The 22,702-nt window shown below is 36.1% G+C and overlaps 1 protein-coding gene across 20 annotated transcripts in view; it reads left to right on the top strand.

Moving 5' to 3' along the window:
- Positions 1-22,702, top strand: part of Ppn (Papilin) — a 337,156-nt gene that overhangs the window by 239,057 nt on the left and 75,397 nt on the right. The window lies entirely within an intron of this gene.

Consider the following 22,702-nt stretch of genomic DNA (forward strand, 5'->3'; position numbering starts at 1 on the left):
ATTTTTATTTGAAATGTTCTCTAAACAATTTACTTTAACCGTTGAAGCTCAAGAGGAATAAGATTTTTACCTTAGCCAAATCGATAAACTTTATCAGGCCTTAGAAATTGTTAGTTGTAGAGTATACATTAAAAAACAAGTAAAAAATGCGCCGAAGTTTCTTCGGAGCAATCGAGTTTTCTGTACAGCGTATAAAGCTGTATGAAGCTCTCAACCACAGCCCATGAAACTTTCAGCCTGCTATAGGTGCCAGACGCAAGATAATGGATAACTTTAACCTTAAATAAAAAAAAAAAAATACTATCGAGGCTACAGGGCTCCAATTTGGTATGTTTGATGATCGGAGGGTGGGTAATCAACATACCAATTTGCAGCCCTCTAGCCTCAGTAGTTTTTAAGATCGGAGAGCGGACGGACAGACAAAAAGCCATCTCAATAGTTTTCTTTTACAGAAAACTAAGAAGTGCCAGGTTTAGTGTATCTTGAGCAGTCAACCTTGACTGCAGAGGCTCTGATGCTTCCTAGACGTCATGTTGCATTGAAGACACCATTATTCAGATGTTAAGGGTCCAGAATACATGCTCCGTGGTGGAACACACACTGGAGAAGTGGATTATTTCCCACCTGTCTAATCGTATTATGCTCAGTAGACTATTCTGTTCCAGAGCAGAATGAGCCAGTTTGAAGGTGTGAGTGCCAGTTCATAAAACCTCCGGGAGCTTTTTCTTTTAGGTTTCGACCGCTATAGGAGGATCCTGCGTGGACAAAAACTTCATGTTTTCTCTTGTAGAATTTAGGTTTATTTTGCAGAAATGTTTGGCATTATTTGCACTGTCTTAGATTCACTGAAGAGGCGAGGTTGCTAGAATTGAATATGAATCCTTTGATACAAGAGAGAGAGAGAGAGATATGGTGATCATGTTTAAAGAGGTGGCCACGATAAATGTCATATAAACAGACCAAGTGAAAATTTACTTCGTCGCCTCTCGGGATGATGTGACATTACTGTATCCGGAATAAATGTAGTGAAAACTGTAAAGGTTTTGGCGTTGAAAACCCCATCTACTCACTGCTTGTGTTATCAGCGCTAAGAAAAACATACTCGGAGCGGATCCTGTTAAACTCGGTTGATACGCATGGCTTGGTAGTGTGAAGATGACCTCCAGCATCTTTTGGCGTAAACAGCGAAATACAGACATGCCTTTTTTATCATTTTATTTCGTGAAGGAAAGCTTTAAAAAATGTCGTATTTGGGTGTGTGTTCATTTTGAAAGCCATGAGACACTTTTCATATCGTGGACGTAAATGCTGTTGGACAAACAGCAAGATCCTAACTTCCAAATAAGTGAAGTCTGTTGTTGTTATGTTTTCGGGATTTTGGTGTAGGTTGGTATAGCGATTTTGGTGTAGGTTGGTATAGCAAAATAACAATAATGATGATAATAATATGCATTAAAATAAACTTGCCTAGCGAGCTGTGACAAACCTGCGTTTGAAAAGAAGGGCAACAAAAAAAAAGAAGAAGAAAAGTTCCTATCCCTGGACGTTGTTACTAAGTACAGTTAACTAGACTCCAAGTATAACCCCCTTGCGGGATTGGTGTTAGTGAAGGAGGGTGAGGATAAGTGTGGGGGGTATTGAGGTGACAGGGATGTCTCTTTAGCAGTCTCTTTTAATCCTACACTCGGAGTTTATCAAAACATTCCAACGTTACTTTCACTTCCCGGGGTCTTTCAGGGTGCCCCTAAAGAACCGCCTGCCCCCAATGAGGGTGACATGGGTCCTGACATCAGCTTTATAATCAAATTCTCTCTGCAGCATACGAGTCTGGCCCGGCCGTCTGACACTCTTATTACTCCGATGAGAAATGACTGACGCGTCCACGTAGCACTGAGGAGTGCCCTCATTAAACGCTCTTGTGCGAAGGCACTGGGAGATTAGTCAGGGTCTCGTTGCCGCATACTCAAGAGGCATTTAGGCTCTCTTTCCCCCTCTCTCCCTGGCTCTGGCTTATACAGCCATTTACGAAGAACCTTTGCTTTTGTTAGGAACGTATTCGCGAACATTTGCCACTACATAATCTCTCTCTCTCTCTCTCTCTCTCTCTCTCTCTCTCTCTCTCAAAAATCTCTACTCTCTATACACAAATATATATATATATATATATATATATATATATATATATATATATATATATATATATATATATATATATATATATATATATCTTCGAAGGATCTTTGGTTAATTAAAAGACAGTTTTACGAAACCTTTGGTTCAGAAGGAACAGCTTTACGAACGTTGCTGTCATACAGTTTCTCTCTCTCTCTCTCTCTCTCTCTCTCTCTCTCTCTCTCTCTCTCTCTCTCTCTCTCTCTCTCATATAACCGAATGTATACAAGTGCTTTTTTTTTCTTCTTAACAGAAAAGAAAAGAGCCCCCGGGTATACGTTCCTTTATACACCTAGTTCTTCCTAAGAAGCTTATTAGTTCATTTTTATTCTTCCCTTTTTAACATAAGCCGGCCCTACTTTGACTAGGTCAGTCCGATTTATTCTGTTACAGAGGCCTCACAAACATCTAAACCCCGATGAGCCTTTACAAGAGAGGCCAACCGCTTTTGGCGTTGTTTACTTAGGTTCTTTGAACGTACCTCGTTCCATAGAACACCATTTTAAATGTTTTTCTTACCCAGTCAAGTTTATTTGTAATTTCACGTTTCGCCGAAGAGTGATCTTACGGTATGTGTGTCTGACGAGATAGTTATTTATAAAATGCGAGTTGTTTTTGTTTGTGATTTTTGGCGGCTGCGCAAGATTTAAGCGTTCGTACTCAAACGTAAATGTTTATGCACATGTACCACAATATACATGCATAGGCTATACAGTATATATATGTACACACACTGTACATAAATATATATATATATATATATATATATATATATATGTATGTATACAGTATGTATATATATATGTATGTATATATGTATATGTATACATATATAGATATATGTATGTACGCATACATCTACAAATACAAATATATATATACAGTATGTATATATGTGTATATATATCATATGTATATATACACACTGTATATATATTGCGTACACATGTATATGCATGTGTATTGTGACACATGTATATAAACATTTACATTTGAGTACGAACGTTTAGTCTTGAACTGGAGCAGCAGGTCGAGAAGGTTACTTGAATGTTTGGCCGTTTTGATGAATTTTGAAAGCATTTGAGTAACAGGTCAAATATAATGATTAAGTTCACAAGTTCTTGCAGTCATAGAAATTATTATTCAATAATGGACAGTGAAGTTCTGTATAAATTCTTCATGAAGGAAGCTCGTATTGCTGGCAGGAGATTTAAAATTTATAGAAGTGATTTTACTGAAAGATAATTTTTAACACTCACACACACATATATGTATGTATATATATATATATATATATATATATATATATATATATATATATATATATATATATATATATACATATATGTATATATATATAAATATATATATATATATATACATATATGTATATGTGTGCATATAAATATATATATATATATATATATATATATATATATATATATATGTGTGTGTGTGTGTGTGTGTGTGTCTGTGTGTCTGTGCATGTGTGCGTGAGTGTTATCAAAATATCTTTTAGTAAAATCACTTCTATAAATTTTAAATCTGCTGCAAGCAATTGGATCATCCTTCATGAAGAATTTATACAGAACTTCACTGTCCATTATTGAATAATAATTTCCATGATTGCAAGAACTTGTGAACTTAATCATTATATTTGACCTGTTGCTCAGATGCTCTCAAAATTCATCAAAACGACCAAACATTCAAGTAACCCTCTCGACCTGCCGCTCCAGTTCCCCCAAAATGTCTGGGCGCCTTCGGGAGAATTTCCTGTAGTTGGGGCGAGACCTTGCTCGTCACGAAAATGTCACGTGACCTTGAGTGATCTTCACTGTTATCACAGCCTTGATATTAATGTAAACCAGCTGTTTAGCGTTCAACAACGAAAACCCTGTATATGATGGGGGTACTTCTTGTATATTTATTCATATTCTCGCCAGCATATTTATTTTCCATCCTCAGACTGGCGCTTATATTTTCGTATATGTAGATAGAGCATAATAGTTAATTTATATTGCCTTGTGAGTGTTATTGTTAGTTAGTGCATTTACCGATTTCTCCGTTTTGTCTTCTTAGGCAGACTTTTCATTGTAGATTTTGCCTTTCAGTTGCTCATCATTTTTCGGGTGCTTTATGGCCTTTGAAAGCGTAAGCAATATATGGGGTAAATCTGCACCGTTTCATATTGAAAATGACATAGTAGGAAATTTAAGGAACAAAGTTGCAAAGAGCATCCCCGAGACAAAGCGAAAAAAGGAATGAATAAAATGGAGCATGAACTACCATCAAGAAACCATAGAACTCTGAACTCGAAAATGTGTAATCTCCTTTCCTCCATGTTTGTTTGCCTCAGGTCTTGTGAGCCCGTACGAGAGTTTCTCCGAGGCTTGAGGTGTGTTTACATACCAGATAACCCCTCGTCACCTTTTCGCTTTTTAGCGGAATACGGCGTCTCCTGTATCTCTCTGTCTCTGCCATCTGCGTTCGCTCTCGCTCTAGTGCCCGCCTGCCGCTTCTGACACGCGTCAGAGACTGACACGGCGTTGGTATTTTTCATGCGAAATGAGTTCCGCTGTTTTGGAAGGTAATCAGATGCCTTGGGTGGTATTTGGAAACGTTTATGAATTCGTTAAAACCCGTGTTTTAGTGTATTGTGTATATATACTGCACACACACAATATATATATATATATATATATATATATATATATATATATATATATATATATATATATATCTATATATATCTTCTATATATATTATATATATATATATATATATATATATATATATATATATATATATATGATCTATATGTCATATATATAGGCTATATGCCAAATCAAAGTCCTTCAAAACATCACCCCATATAATAATAAAAATGCATGTTAAAGGCGAAGAAGAAGAAGAAGAGAGAGAGAGAGAGAGTTTTGAGGTGATGTGGAGACCACCATACGAGTAGTCCCAACCGTCCCATTGGGGAAATGTTTTGCGTGTCCCATTCACGCTCAATTCCTGAGGTCTTATCGTTCTAGATATCTCCATTTTGTCCTTAATGGATCCCTATAGTTATTTTGGGCGTATAAAGGACTGCGGTGCTTTTGAGGTTCCATAATAGCCCTTGAAGAACCGTTAAAATGTCCCTTTTAAGGATTTCAAAAGAAGAAAACACACCACACAAAAGATGAAAGCATTTACCCAAAATGTAGGGTGTCCTCGAGTGTTAAAAGAGTGTTTCCCTGCTATCTCCTGTCATCAGTTTAGCCTTTCTTATATTGACTGGCTATCTTTATGGATGTTAATCAGATAATTTAGCGTTCTTTTATGCCGTTTCTCCTTTCAGGTTTTCTTTCTTTTTGTTTCTCTATATTTAATACATAGGTATACTTAATTCGCTTAAAGAATTGAGAGAATACCTCCAGATAGTTTGGACAGTTCACTTATCCAGACCCTGAGTTTTCCTGGCTGAGTCACAGGTTTTAATTACGCGCATTTCCTCTCACGTTTGTCTTAATAGAGATAATTATAACTTCCATTGATTCATCCCTGCCCTCCGCGAACTCTTAATTGGTCTTTTTAATTGGATGTTGTTATGCCTAGAATCGTTCAGTTCTGAGATTTCTTTATTTGAATTTTATCTTTTCATTCCTTTCAAGGATCAGGATATTCAGCAGATATTCAGGTGTTTAATTTGTTGAATATATTCTTTTTTATCGTGAGTACAAAGCTAATCTTTTTTGGAATCTTAGCTCTGAAGTAGTTGCATATATATATATATATATATATATATATATATATATATATATATATATATATATAAACATATATATATATATATCAAACATACACAACAAACATGTGTATATATATATATACATATATATATATATATGTATGTATGTGTGTATATATATATATATATATATATATATATATATATATATATATATATATATATATATATATATATATATATATATATATATATATGCAACTGCTTTAGAGCTAATATTCCAAAAAGATTAGCTTTATACTCAATAAAAAAGGCTATATTCAACAAATTAAACACCTGAATATCTGCTGAATATCTTGATTCTTGAAAGGAATGGAAAGATAAAATTCAAATAAAGAAATTTCAGAACTGAACGATTCTAGGCATAACAACATCCAATTAAAAAGACCAATTAAGAATTCGCAGAGGGCAGGGATGAATCAATGGAAGTTATAATTATCTCTATTAAGACAAACGTGAGAGGAAATGTGCGTAATTAAAACCTATGACTCAGCCAGGAAAACTCAGGGTCTGGATAAGTGAACTGTCCAAGCTATCTGGAGGCATTCTCTTAATTCTTTGAGCGAATTAAGTATACCTATGTATTACATACAGAGGAATCAAAATATGGGAACGGAAAAAGAGAAACAAAAAGAAAATAAAACCTGAAAGGAGAAACGGCATAAAAAGACGCTAAATTATCTGATTAACATCCATAAAGATAACCAGCCAATATATAAGAAAGACTAAACTGATGACAGGATATAGCAGGGAAACACTATATATATATATATATATATATATATATATATATATATATATATATATATATATATATATATATATATATATACATACATATATAAATTAGACACTATTAAAAACGCTTCACTGGGTCAGACAAAAAGAGATTGGTCTTACGTAGTAAAGAAAAGCAGAAAACATGGCTTGGAATAAAGACATCCCAATAACCTCAGTTTAGATAAAGATAAAACTGCGATGCACATCTGCAGCGTAGCGTATATTCCTTCCATAATGTTTACGCAGTTCCAGCTCTTCTCACAACCTTCACAACAGTACTCAATCTGTTCTTCCCCTGGTGTTCATTGCCCGTCATCTTCAAGTACTGTCTTTCTACAACCTCTTGTCCCAACACTCATCAACCTCAATGTCTCTCTCTCTCTCTCTCTCTCTCTCTCTCTCTCTCTCTCTCTCTCTCTCTCTCTCTCTCCACTCTGCTTCTTCTTCTTTTCTTTGATTTATTTCCTCCAATTCACCCATTGAGATTCATCTGTCAAAAGTTCATGAGGTACGTTTGGAGATTAGGAGGTCGACCAGTCACGTTTTTTATTAATCTTTATTAATAATATCTCTGTTGATTGTGATAAGTGACTTGCACCACTAATGAGACCTTTATCGATTCTTTTCACGGAGTTCCATATCTGTGAGAACCTTTCACCATAGATGAGTATAAACCCTTACCTACCCGGTGGCGTTCTGATCGTCCTTCAGATTAATCCAACAGTACACCCTTTCTCTATATTCTACAGCCTTCTCTCTCTCTCTCTCTCTCTCTCTCTCTCTCTCTCTCTCTCTCTCTCTCTCTCTCTCTCTCTCACTGTGGTTGTAAACATGAAATGATTCATTCTCTACAGAACTGTGAGGCCATTGTTAGTTGTCTACAGAACCGAGCTTGAACCGCTTGCATCAAGAAGTCCTTTCATCAACGTTAATTGTATTAATTGAGGATTTTTCCCTTTTGACTGGCTAATGAAAATTTAGATTTATTCTCTCAGGCCCTTCTTCCTTTACAGAGGCCGACGTCTGTGGGGTGTAATTATATGCTCAATCTTCCTTGTAAATTAGTGATCTTCTGTAGTTGTCCTTGCCTCCTATAATATTAGTATCTGGCGTTCTGGCACGTAATTGCAACTGCTGGTAAATAATAAAAGTTAGAGCTTTCGTAATATTTGTGTTTATGTTTTTCCAAAACGCGTCAGTCAGAGTTACTGAATCTTAATAGGACACTTCAGTGCAAAGGTTTTTGTAGTATGTCTTCGCTGGAGTTCGTATTGATCGTCATCTGTTTTTTATTAAGGTCCCCCCCCCCTTTATCCAATTGGTCAAAATCGATTGATTTAAACAAATTCATTAAATTCAAACCTTTATCTTACCAGAAATTCAAATACTGTCATTTCTCAATTAGGAAAATTCGAAGAAGGAAAGGTCTGCTAAGAAAACCCCGTGATCCACTGAAGCAGAAAAAAGTTTATCAAATCGTCAGAAGAGGTTCGAAGTTTGATAACTCGGGAATTCCTTAAATTGTAAGACGAAATGGGATGAAGGATTCTCCATGGTTAACCACAAATAGACGGAATTGATTCGAATGTTCTGAAGAGGAGAATTTTATTTGCATTCTTTTTGATTCGTATAATATCTTTTTGAACGGTTTTTTTCTTTCTCTATACTTATCATCTGCAGCAGAGCCTAAATTAGTATTTATAATAGGTCTCCGACAGTTAAGAGCAGCACTAATAATTTTTTTTAAGGAAATTCTGAGGGGGTGATATGGTATGGTAGTAGGTGAAATGGGCCGGAATAAAAGTGATGGCCATGAATGGAGGGAGCGTAATTTGTCTATTTGTCTAATGGAAACAAGGTTATTTACAAAGTTGTTATTACGACGTGATCAGCTTATTAGGTAATCAGTAGGTTTCCGCCTTCTGACTTTTGTTTTAAGAAATGTTTTGTGCTCAGCTATCCTTTTTTCAATCGGATTATAATGAGTATTTTTTTTTTAATTCAATTGTACGAGGATCAAGGTTTCTTTTAGCCTTGAAATCACCTTCCGCTCTCTTGAGTATGAAAGAGAAATGTTCAATGATGTATTTAGATTATGGCTAATGCTAACATCACTGCAGATTACTTCCTTGTTATTTAGACTGTTTGTGATGGGTATCTTTATTCTTACATATCTTATGCTGCTTAAGAATAAAGAAAACAAAAGTACAGCGTATGTGACAAAACACGCATAACAGTAGAAAAATTATTGTACATTTCAGAACTGGGTGTTTCCACCTTTGCAGAATCGTATTAAATCACCACAGCAAACAACCAATACCTACAAATTCAGATATCGAGGAAAAGTTGTCTTAGACCTTGACTATGCTCTTTACTGTTAACTTGCCCTGTTGAACGTCGATTGAGAAAGTGTGAGGAATTCCCTATCGCACTGCAACAAATATTCCAAGGTAATTCAACTCCTGGCAGGGGTTTCAGTCAGATTACGAAGCCCATCAGAGATCTCGGACAATCTTTATGACCGACAGAAGAGGTCTGAGTGACACCTTTGGCTGTTTAAACTAGTCGGCAGCGATGGTAGCACACTGGGACGTGATTTCACTACTTATCTCTACACAGCGGCTGTCAATCATTTGGAATCTGCATATCTCTCCAAGATAAAGGGGAGTGAGCTGCGATAACGCGGTTGCGAAATTGTAACTGAATTTTGCAGTCTTGAGTTTTCGGTCGTTTCTTTTGAACGTCTCCTTGTTAGCCAATTTTTTTCGTGGATTTTCTTTTTATATGCATGAATGTTGTTCACTTGTTTAAGAATGATATTGGCCTTGTAAAGTTTCCGATATATCTTTGAATTCTTTTAAAACGATGTTGATTTAATAAAGTGGGCTGCAAAGCGGGGTTTTGTTTTTTAAAGGAAAATTTGGACGCCGATGGTTTTATTGTTTTGACGCATCAGTAATTCATTGCCAGTAATTAGTTTGTCTGGGTATGCAATCAAATGCATATGTTGTTTATTTTAGCGTAGTTTGTTTAATCACTAAATTTCATGTATACATTTACGAATGAGTCTCATTTTCGTGCGATGACGATGAAGAGCAGTAGATTATGACGTTAATGTCACAGAGTTATTTATCACTATCACCAAACTTCTTCAGACAAACCTAGCTGATGACGTTTATATGGTTACTGTAATTGCCTGTAGATAACTCCTAAAAAAATCGCGTGACTTAATGCCTAGCTTTTAATGAAGTGGCGTGATATTTGTCCTTAGTACTGAATTTCACTTATTATACTCTCTTATGGTTTAATTTATAATCGTAATAATGACAAGCACGTGAGCTCGAAAAAGTTATTCTGGTCACTTTTTCTTCTTCGAACTGCTTGATGTTCGTAAGATTAACTGCATCTAAATTTCATAAACAAGATTTCAGTATGGCTTCATAACACAAGAAGGGCATTATGGAGATGCTTCTGCAGTCCATGTGCGCAAAAAATATTTCCTCCTCAAAAATTTAAATCTCATGAAGGTTTTTTTATTCTGTTATAATCTCTCTTTGTAGTGTGATGTTGCTTATCCTGTAATACAGAGACTCCTATGTGGCTTCCTGACTGACGTTATGGATGAAGGAGTCGTTCAGAGGCTGAACTCACAAGATGCTCTGTTGGAGACTAAATATAAAGAAGATTCTCTGCCTGAGTCTAAATATGACGTCTGTGATTGTTTGTCTTGGACATGCCGCGCGTTTAAAAGGCTGCTGATTTTCATTTTGCCTTTTTATATTGGTCTAAAGATCGCGAAAGGTATTTTGTAACTTTTTTTTATATAAGTTTCTTTGGGTAGATTTGCATGTCTGTTCGTGTGCAATGGAGCAGGGATTATTTCCTACTATTTAACAGTTTCAAAACGGGATTTCTCCCGTTGACGTTAGGCTCGTAACGCTGAAGCAGTTCTTGTTTTTGATAGGTTTGTTATTGTTGTATGTATTCTATTTGCTATTTTACTGTTATGTTGCATCTTTCACTGTTTATATTCCATTTTTATAATCGTACAAATGTGGAAGTTAATGACAAAAATATATCCGGTATAAAACGCTTCTCCTAAAAGCTGAAATATTCACCGTAAAGACATCAGAACGAGAGAGAGAGAGAGAGAGAGAGAGAGAGAGAGAGAGAGAGAGAGAGAGAGAAAGGGTATTTGGCTGAGAAACCACAGCACTCTTCACCTACACGGTTACGTTCGTAAAAAAAAACTCACAATCACTGTTTTAACACTTAAATTTTGCATGACAAACAAAGTAGAATGCGACTTCTTCCCTATGTCTCTTTATGTCCCTCGGAGATCCAGGACGAAACCCGAATTTGCCTAAGAAAGGAAGCAAGAGAAACAGCTGGGAGTTTTGCTGTGAAATTCAGTCTCTAAGTTCTGTATTTGTCTTGTTTGAAGCCTGAAATTATTAATCGCAGATTTTCCTAGCAGGTCGCGTTGAATATTAACGGTCTTACTTCCAATATTCACAAGTTTTATTTGGCGGGACAGGCTGTGCTTCACGAGAATTACAGTTCTCAAACATTGCAAATCTCTAGTAATCACGATGAAAAATGCTGAATCAAGATCTAGATTTTTTCTCGGAAAATCATAGTCCTCATCCATGAATGCCTCTGTTAAAAAGCTGTCAGTCAGTGTTATAAGAGCTATCTGATTGTTTCTGAAGCTGGAAAAAAAATTTTCAGTATTCTAAAGAAATAAGCTTCATTTTGTCCAAATGACATTTGCCTTTTTAACTGTAAACTTTTTACATGTATAAAGAATAAATTATTGTGCAGCACAATTCTCTTGAAGTCAAGGAATTGATTGTTTTAGGTTTGAATTAATGTTTGATTCCTGTGTGTATTATCGTCAGATTTGGATGGCACTCCTTGCTGAGAGCAAAGCGAGAGTATATTTTTTTTTCAGTAAATTAGTTTGTAACTTGTTTATCTATGCTTCAGATCTGAAGGGGTCTTTTTGTGGCACGCCAAGTATTTCCTGTGTTTTCTACAAATAGTTTAGACGTCAGCTTTTTCGTCAGCCACTGAATGGCTGGCGCCACGTGTGCAGTCAAGTAGTACGCACATAATCTCACCCTTCTTTGATGTTTTGATTTTATGAAACCGTTCAAGTTTTCCTCTCTGACCGAGTGATTAATGTTTTAACAACCTCTGGATCCTTGTCATGTTAACAAGACTTATAAATAAGGTGCTTAATGTTTCATTTTTATTTTCTTAAGTTAAAACTCGAATGGAAATGGAATTATTTCTTGCACATCATCCATCGTAAAGTCTACTATGTATAAATGCAATTCTTAGCTTAAACTTCGTATTAACACTGGGAACCGAATGAAACACATCAAAGGCAATAAAGGCTTGCATCTTCCGATATGTTGCGTGATCCATTTAGAAGCCTACGAGCAGCAGGAATAAATTACAGTTTTTTTTTTTTTTTTTTTTTTTTTTTTTTTAATACGAGGTGCAGATGCTCGCGGCTCAAACCGGACCTAACTGGTTGCATGTTGTCATGCTCTTAGATGCAAGATTATAGCTATTCGAGACGATAATAGTGTCACACCAGTTACGTCCAGATTTGACAATACCCATTCTGTTGCTCTCGAGGTCTCGCGCTGTTCTAAGGAATCGCGAAGTCAGTGAAGCATTTTTGAGAGAAAACAGACAAAAGTAAAGAGAATTTGGTGTCTCTTGTAACCTTTCTAGGTACAGAGTAAATATATTTTGCTTGTCTACACTAGTGGGTAAACATTTTAACGTGCTTTCTCTACGAAAGTTTTCAGGACAGAATCCTAGTCACCTATTTTCATCTTGTTCTTCAAATTAGTTAGGCTTACTTATACTGCTGCTCCCGCCTTGCCTCTGCTTTTTCCGACTTATTTTTAAAAAGATATTTTCTGTCGGCACTATTCTAGCATCCACAATTTCATATTAAAATATTTCAGCAAAGGAATTCATTTTGATTAAAACTGCCAAGAAGTCCTCTGGTTTTTTTTTTTTTTTTTTTTTTTTTCTTTTATGGGTGAGGATGACAATACATACAGTAGTTAGCGAAACAGCTGTGACTCGTTTTTGTTAACTGAAAGAAAATGGGGTCAGTATGTTCTCATCCCGTGAAGTGTTTATTTATATATTTAGGAATTTTTCAGGATGATTGTTTTATGCAGATTTGGAAAAGTAGTAGTTTATGAAATAGCTTTTTTTTTTAATGGAATAAAACATTCGAATAAATCGCAAATCCTCCCTCTGAAAGATCACTTGTAACCAAAATTTATATCACCTTCCCATCCGAAATCTTGTTGCCAGTCAAGGGGACCGCCTTTTGGTAAAATATTCATAAAAATCCAAAATCCTCCTTTTTTAGTAACCTTGCAATATACAGGCTAACAAACAGACGAACTAACAAACAAATTAAGCCAAAACCGCATATAACTGTAATTATACACTCAGAATCAAACATTACTATAATCATGCATTCAGAATCATATGTCATACCTACGAAATCATACGTAACCAAAAGATACACCATTTTTTCCTCTTTTTTGCTCAGTTATCTGGCATTTTCTGCCTGACTGTTCGGTAGAAAGTTACAAGCGATTCATAGGTTATCGGACTTAGCTCATCATAATTCCAAGTAACCGATTCGAAAGGGAATCGCTTATCTTAAAGTCTCGGAGATCAGAGGATTATGAAGAAATACTTCAGTGGTTGTATATATCCCCCGTCTCTTGAATGTCATCTGAAAAGCGACGTAGAATTTTCTTAAAATTCGTTTCGTGTCACAGATACTTTTCCAAATTAAATCATAGTTGAAAACGCCTTATGAAATCATAGAAACACTTGGGGTACAAAAAGAGCTCTGTTTTCAAGTACCAATTTTGAAGTCACAAAAACCATGCCGAACTCGACCCTCCTGTGACATCATCAGGTCAGATGTTTCGTTGGACGACCTCAAACTATGACCTCAGACATCGACTATGACTTCACAGCGTCATATGAACCATCAAGCATTGTTACAATGACTGTTTCGTGTCTATCTACGTTCATAAATGCGAAAAAGTTCCTAAAAGAATGGATCTAGGTAGTCGTTTATGCCATTCATTTTATTCACATTTACTGTATATGTTTTTACTTGGTGTGTGTGTGTGTGTGTGTGTGCGTGCGTGCAAGGGTGGTTTTGATTATGATTTTAGAAGGAATTAAATGTCTTCTATTTACGAAGAGGATATTTTGATTTTTTTTTTCATTCACATTTGGGTTACTGGTGTTAAGCTATTTGATATCCTCTGAATGTTTGTTTTTTTTTCTCTCTCTCTTTTTTTGTATGTTTTACGTAATCTTAACCTTCTCTCGATTAGTTTTTGTCAGTCATTTTAATCAGTTTATGAACAATATTACTTTGGAAAACCCAACTATTTACTATACAAAAGATTTTTTTTATTTTACCTCTGCTTAAAAGGGGTGTTTGATCTGAGATTTATAAAAAAAAATTCTTGTTTTCAATTCCAGTTTCCAATTTTTGTCGCTTGTGGCATCCATTTTGATTCTTGTTTCATGCGAATTCTCCAGACATTTTGCTCTCCTTGAAACGTCAGGACTCCTCCTGTATGAAATAGTTTTGTACACATACATAAGTCCTTTCACAGACGAGTACTTGTGTGAAGTTATATGTTTTTATATGGATACGTATTACATTTCAGACATTTGTGTTAGAACTGAAAATGAAAAGGAATTTCAGCATTTCTTACAGAACCCATTAATTTTCATGCCTATCCCCCTCCTCCCCCCCCCAAAAAAAATAGGAGAGAGGGGGAAGAAAAAGAAAAGAAACAAGGAAGCCAGATGTGAAGTGGCGAGACACTTGAAGAATATACATTATAGTATAGTACACGATGACACTTTTCTTGTTTCACACTTCTCACTTACCCGCGAGTTTTTTACGCGTATGCGTGTGGGTAAATTAAGCCATTAACTGTCAAAGACGCCTACAATTTAACCAGATTTCAACAACGTTCTGTATGACCCACACCTACTACATCTCATGTTAGAGAGAGAGAGAGAGAGAGAGAGAGAGAGAGAGAGAGAGAGAGAGAGAGAGAGAGAGAGGCACTGAAGACATAGCGGGATTTATTAGTGCTTCTGATTACTCTCACCACAGAGAATATAGGTTCTTTTAATTGTATCTGTAAAGGCAGATGAAGAATTTGTTCCTTCCCTTCTCACTTTTAATTGCAAAGTGTTGCTCAGGAATTTTAATATCGTACTCTTCAGTTTCTGTCACTCAGGACTGTCGTTTCTGTACGTGATCTATTTGCGTCCTCAGGAAGTTGTTTTATCTTTGAATGGGTTGCTGAAAGATTCTTCTCTTAAAAATGTTTTTACTGGGCGACTTTGTGCTTCACCGTCCGTCTCTTCAAAACCTTTTTCTTTGTACTCACTTCATCAACAGGGCATCAGCCCCCGTGCCTCCATACCGCTTACCCAAGACTTGCTATGTATCTGGATATTAACTTTGACCATATTAGAGTTTGCTTTGGACCTTTGCTCTCATTTCTTCGATGGAACTGGGCAACGAGTAATGTCAGCAAATGTCTGAGATTCATTTCTCTTATTTTTCAAGTATTTTAGCATACATTTAGCATACATTTTTAAAAATATACTCTTGCAGATCATTATAGTTGCTACTTTATGTCAAATAGCATAAGTGTAGAATCTCGAGTCGCGCCATGAGAATCGTGATAAAAAAAAAAAAGTTTTATCAAATGAATGAGAGGTTATTTCAAAACTGAAGAGTTCCTCCCCACCGGATGAGACTCATCCAAATCCTGGTAACAGACAAACAAACAGTTGACCAATTATGTGGGAACATAATTTCCTTGCGTCAGTGATGAATAATCTTAACGTGAGGACCTCGGGGCCTTATGGAGATCGCTTGCAATTTTGCTGTGAACAATTTTTTTTTTCAAAGAGATAATTATGGTTTTCAAGCACATTCTTCATATAGTTCTCATCATGTGTAAATGTATACGTGCGGGAACTAGTCATCAGCCCCAACGTTTGCCCTTATTTTGTCGCCCCGCAATTCTGAGTAACCTTCTCGCATATATCCAGTTATGGGATGATAGGTCATGCTATCATGTCATAAATAAGAGTAATCATCTGCGTCTCATGGCCTCGCACTTGTTCCTTCCTTGATTCAGCATGAAGCCTCTTGTGAATTCCGAGCGGATTTCAAAATAAAAAATGAAAATATGATTGTGTAGTCTCATGATATATTTTCGTCTTCGGATAACCTTCAAATAATATTTTCCTCGACATTAATATAAGAAGAATGTTTTAGTTGCATTACAACCAGATGAATCATAGTTATTAATGCAACGTTATATTTTCCAATGCAACGTAGTCTACCAATTCACATCATCTTACAATCATGTTCATGAGCGTCACCAAAACAAGGATGTGAGGTTAAAGCCATCTCGAGCATACCTATCATTATATGCAAGGCTGTCATCGTTTTTTTCTTGTAGAAATGCACCCGAAATTCACAAAAGAGTTCATTGTAAAGTAAAAAAAATGACAGACAAGCAGGCAGTCGGCAAGTAATCATTTTTGAGCAAGCACAAGAATATTGTCTAAATTATGTCTGAGCACCTACTTTCGTTTCCCTAGGTTCTGTCTGTGGAGGCAGATCACTTCATCACAAAATAACGATTGGTTAATTGACTGAAATAAAACTAAAATGTTAAATGTGAAGAAGCACACCGTCGAATAAATAGGCGTGAACGTTATAAATGCATAACGCCCTAAATTTTCTGTACTGCATTTGTATTTATCTAAGCTAATGGTAACTCTTCTCCTTTCCCTATTTTATTAATTTTACGCTTTTAATCGCAAAAAGAGCAACATGAAACCTCTTGTTATAGATGAAAGAGGCATTCATAAATATATTTTGGTTCCATCGAGTGTAGCCCCTCACTGAAATTTCGTTATTATTCGCGGCCGAGCTATACAAACAGCGTAACTCGATGGCATCTAAGAGATACCAGCCTGTAAGTATTGTCAGCAGAAACAATTATGCCGTTTACGATATATAGAAGTTCAAACCGCACGTATGCTTTTGTTACCATTATGAGATCTAGATTATTTTATCTAGTTCCTCGTTGGCCGATTCGGTAGAGTTCTCGACTAGCACTCTGCTAGGCCCGAGTTCGAGTCTCCGGCCGGCCAATGAAGAATTAGAGGAATTTATATCTGGTGATAGAAATTCATTTCTCGGTATGATGTGGTTCGGATTCCACAATAAGCTGTAGGTCGCGTTGCTAGGTAACCAATTGGCTCTTAGCCACGTAAAATAAGTCTAGCCCTTCGGACCAGTCCTAGGAGAATTGTTAATCAGCTCAGTGGTCTGGGTAAACTTAACTTTTAACTTATGAAAATTACATATGCTTTATTATAAATTACTATAAAATCTGTACTCTTTGTTATGCATACTGTATTCTCTAACAGGATTCACGATATACCACTTCAAAGACTTAAGAGTTATGGCACCCAGTAAGGAAAACCATCTGGAAAAAAAATCTCCAAGCATTTTAAATGGGATCACGCAATAAGCTTTAACAACTGAGACATTACAAGCGATAACTTTCGGAGAAGGCCTTCAGATAAAAGACAATGGAATTCATCAGTATTCGTCCCAGTACTGCATGTCCTCATTGGGAGTCAGCACCAGAGAGTATTAGATTAATTTGCTCATGCGCGATGCTTTTTCGCTCCGACCAAGATTTCATTGTTTTGTTTGTGTAATGTGGAATTGTGTCTCTTATTGGTTTGCAGATTTGATTTGGAGCCCAGTTGTTTATTTGTTTAGTTTGGATTTTCTTCATTTATACATTCATGTAATTCAACGCTTTCTCTGTGTGTTATTCCCTCGACTGACTTATGGTAACAGACAGCTGACTTACCAGTTGTTATTGCATCCTCCCTTTATTCCTTTTGCAACAGCATGTATTTGACGTCATCATTGAGAGGGGAAAATCGCGTGGGAAAGGAGAGTCACTTGAGCTCCCGCCACGATGACAAAACTGAACCTCACACTCGCGCGTTCAATTCATATCCTTTGAAGGACGTGGCCGCAGATTGCTCCCCTTTCTGACAACTTCTGTATCGGATATCTTAGGTTATGGAGGACTCTCTCAGCATGAGAGAGAAGGGAAGCAAAAAGTTTACGATTGTGTATAAGCTGAGAAATGACACGCCTTGCAGTGCCATACAATTGGCGAGATGTCGCAAGCTTGTATTATTTTGATTTTTATTCAGTAGATGAAACCTATTCGTATGGAACAAGACCACAGGGGCCATTGACTTGAAATTCAAGCTTCCGAGGAATGTGGTGCTCATTAGGAAGAAGTAAGAGGATGTAAAGGGAAAGATAGAAAGAAGATATCTCACTTATTAAAAAAAGAAAAAAATAGATTAATCAATTAATAAATAGATAAAAGATGCCTTTACCTGTAGCGCGTTGTTGCTGTGGTGGTTGTCGTTTTTTAAAGTGTTGTTATTTAATAGAATTCTCTCTCTCTCTCTCTCTCTCTCTCTCTCTCTCTCTCTCTCTCTCTCTCTCTCTCTCTCTCCCCAAGGAACGTAATATTGTTACTTGATCCATAAGTTGTAGAGGAACGACATTATTTCGAAGCCCTTACTAGCCTGAGATTTCACAATCGCTATTTTTTAGTCCGTGAGTCGCCATGTACCTCAGTTTTTTAGCTCCTCTTTTTGTGTTTGGCCCAGTTATGAGTTTTGTTGAGGAGGTTGGTGTCACGTCAGAGTCGTTTATTGAATATGCATACATATATAAACAAAGCTTAACTTTTTTAGCGTTAATTCTTGGTCATATAAAATTCTGTTCCACATGGGCGATAGATATTTTTATAACTTTTATGTACATATATTCCAGTACTGGGGGAAGTGCATGACAAACACCCTACTGAACAGAAATGTATAGATAAAACAGACATGAATGGGCCCTTACGGGCGAGGAATTTATTTTCAGCTTGAAATAATAGCTAATTATAATTTCAAGTCGTGTAGCAGGTACGGCCTACCTATCAAAATCAATCAATCATGACTGGACTGGACATCACTGATGGAACCGGACGACGAAACTCTAAGAAAAACAGATATGCTTAGACAGAATGACACTAGTGACGCCATGTCTCTCTTATTTTCGTCCAGTTACTCAAGACTGAGTGATGAAGAACCATATGACAGTGGAGATCAGGATGACGACCTTGTTGATTAAGCCAAAGCTTCAGCTGGTTGCCAAGACAAGACACTTCGTGGTCAGTTGTATTTTTGCACTAATGTGTCTTAATGTGAAGTTATTTTTGCACTTGTATTTGAAGATGAGTATGTCTGTAGTACACAGATTGATGTTGCAATCTACACCCATTATTGCAAACTGGGGTTCAAAAACCGTGTCCATACCTTAGCTTTTGCAAAGACCTTATTTTAATATTAACGATGGTTAGCACAAGCGGCTGCGTGTCTGTCTGTGAAATGGAATTTGAACCTTTATTAACCAGTGGTTGTCACATACGTGAAGTGCAGGGTGTCTTGAATAGGAATGAAAAATAGCATCAAACGCTTTAGTACAATGGTGTATTACCAAGAGGTTTATAATAAAACCTACAGGTATATTTGCGGATTTGGATTAATAATAAGGTTATAATATAATAGTAATGTATTATAAAACTGTCTAACACACCTTAAAATATGAACGAGCCTCTTCTCCATGTATTTTATGACGTAGCATTGACATAAATGACCTGAATTATATACTTTTATACGTGTTAGTTGGTCAGTCTTTTTTTTTTCTCCCACAAATCTGTGTAAGGAAGGAAAGGAACAACAGATGGATGCAATCGTTTTAACATGTTGGGGGTCGTGAGTGACCTGTTTATGAAACTTCTTTTTGATTGAATATGCATAACCCCAGCCATATCAATGAATGGTAGTCTAGTCTCATTTGTATGCTTGTTCTTACACTTTGAACATGGATGATATTAAAAAGAACAATTAAAAAAAATATATGAGATGAGAAGAGGGTAAAAATGTCCATGTACATTTGATAAAACTTACTAAATTGATTATAGATTAATCTCGTATTTCCATGTCTCGTCGCAATTTGAAGATAGTTCGCGGCCGTTAATTGTTTTCTCGTAAATGAAAAGCACAGCTAACAATCGTAGGTATTATTGATTGACTGATTTTTGACATTTCTGGAAAAAACTTATTCAGTGAATTTCTAATTGCTTACGGAAATCAAAGACTGGGCGTTTTTGAAGTATTGCAAGCATGGTTTACGTCAAACAGTATCTAAATGTTTATTTTTCATGCACCATTACAATTTTGTCCGGTGGAATTGTTCTGCCATATCAAAATCAAGTACAGAATGGTCATTCCCTCTAAAAAAAAATTGAAGCGAATATTTTTAGTGCTTATAATAGGTCCATGACCTTATTACTCTTTTGTATATATATTTTTATTTATTTTCTCTTGCATAATTGAGTCTTCGAAGGTCAGTCCTTTTTATGAAACGAAAAAAACCGCTTTCCTTTAAATGTGTATTTTGTAATTTGCTGTACTATTTAAACGTATCTCTGACCTAATTTGTCACCGGGAATGAAAACGCCGAGACTAATTTTACAGATTCTGACGTGCTTCCAAAGTCTTGGGATTTCGCATCTTTTTAAATTTGCCTTCTTTTTAAGAGTATTTTTATGGTAATAGGGAGTTGAATAAACGAATAAAGGTTAAAGCAAAGTGTGACTGATTTTCTAAACGAAGTTCATGATTTGATGGCAATACATTTTTACTTTTTTCCGAGACAAAGAAACCCGACTTTTTACGGTTTAGAAGACTTTCGTTTTCTTTATTCGAGTATAAGGGGCTGTATGTTTCGATCCATCGTTAAGCATCTCGAAATACCCACTGTTGCCGTAATATGTTTAGTACGTGTATACAGAAAAAAAGGGAAATCTAAATGTAAAACTCCACCTCGTGATACTACCAGATTTCAGATGGAATCAATAACCGACGAGTGTGTAGCTTTAACAAAAATATTTGTAGGAAATATGAAAGGGTAGCTACGATATAGGACGGTAAGGTTTGTAATTAGACGGGTATGCAAATAGTTCTCGAAGGTACGAACATGAAGAAAACGAGGAACATTTTATACAGTAATCAGCAAAGACAAATATCTGTTTTTAGACAAAATTTAATAAAATGTCTCTGATTCTAAAGGGTACACTGTTGAGAGAGAGAGAGAGAGAGAGAGAGAGAGAGAGAGAGAGAGGACGGGATGGGGGTAGAGAAAGAGAGAACACAGTGCATGGAATTTAAAGTAGTTTTTGTCAGCTTAATATTTATGGATGAGTTAAAATGAGTGCCTTGAACTTCCTGATAGCCAGATGTATTTCTTTAAGTTCTTAACTTCTTTTCTATATGTTTTGGTATTATAGTAAAATGCAAATAGGACCTTATGCTTTTTTCTCTTCTTAATTGAAGATATGATTTGGAATCCACATTTCTTAGTTTTAACCGATATTTATAGACCGTAATTTTTTTCAAATATTTCAGCAGTACACTGAATACTTAATTCCTAGCTAGTGGGAAGGACTGAACGCACATAGAAGGTTGATTTCTAACTTGATCATTATCTTTTCTGATGGTTCTCATGAAAATATTTGAGATTGCTCATATTCTTAGGGGTCTATAGTCCCTACACGCTCTTGCTGCCAGTTTGCATGAAATTTTGAGGTCTGAATAACAGTTTTGTCACATGGAAGGTAGTTTGTATATAAAGATGGGCTAATGAGATAGCCTAAAAAACTAGCATTCAGTGCAAATTCACCAGCATTCCATTGTCAGTGGTGCAGAGTTTAGTTTCATCGCGGACATAAGATTTCGCAGAGAGATAATGTTTGTTGTGAGGAACAAATGAAGATCTCAGCCATATTGGGAATCAGGACATTTCGGTTGGATTTCATTGAACTCGACGAAAGTAATGAATAATCTGAAAGATATAAACAAACTATTACGACATTATGACATTCTTGTGCCAAGCTGAAAGCGTAAATTGTCCTAGGTACGAAAAATACAAGGGCAAAAAATATATAGCGTGCTTTCAGCATTCCGCAAGATCTTGAAACAGTATATATACTCACAGAGATCAGTCATTCTCGCCGAAAGTAAAAACAATCCATCCCAAAAATATTTTGATTCACTTTAAATGTTCCTTGAAATTGGCAATGGTTGTATTTTTTTTTTTTTTTTACACGGGCACTTGAAAATGTCCTTTGAAATTGACATTGGTTGTACTTTTCCACACAGTCGCACGGAGGAATGTCCCATGGAATGTCCTATCGTCAGCAAGATGCAGAGACAGTTCAGCCACATCTTTCTGGGTTAAGCGTGATTCCATGTCCTATTCGGGTCATGCATTATTAACTCTGGCCTGTTTTAGGCAACGACACTAATTTTGCTGCTTCATTGACCTTTGTATTAAGTAATAATTCAGACCGCTCATATTGACGAAGTGACGTGTATATTCATCCTACAGGCTTTAGATGCTATGTTAATATAGGCAAATTAGGCATTGAAGGTTTTAAGGATTTTCAAGTGCTGGGAAGTAGCTTTTTCTTATTTTGTATTAAGTAATAATTCAGACCGCTCATATTGACGAAGTGACGTGTATAGTCACCCTACAGGCTTTAGATGCTATAATAATATAGGCAAATTAGGCATTGAAGGTTTTATGGATTTTCAATTGTTGGGAAGCAGCTTTTTCTTGTTTCTAATTTTACAGACCAATAAATGAGATTAGCTTAAATTCTTTCTCTTCTTTACACTGTC

This window comes from Macrobrachium rosenbergii, chromosome 20 (genome assembly GCF_040412425.1).
Source record: "Macrobrachium rosenbergii isolate ZJJX-2024 chromosome 20, ASM4041242v1, whole genome shotgun sequence".
NCBI lineage: Eukaryota > Metazoa > Arthropoda > Malacostraca > Decapoda > Palaemonidae > Macrobrachium > Macrobrachium rosenbergii.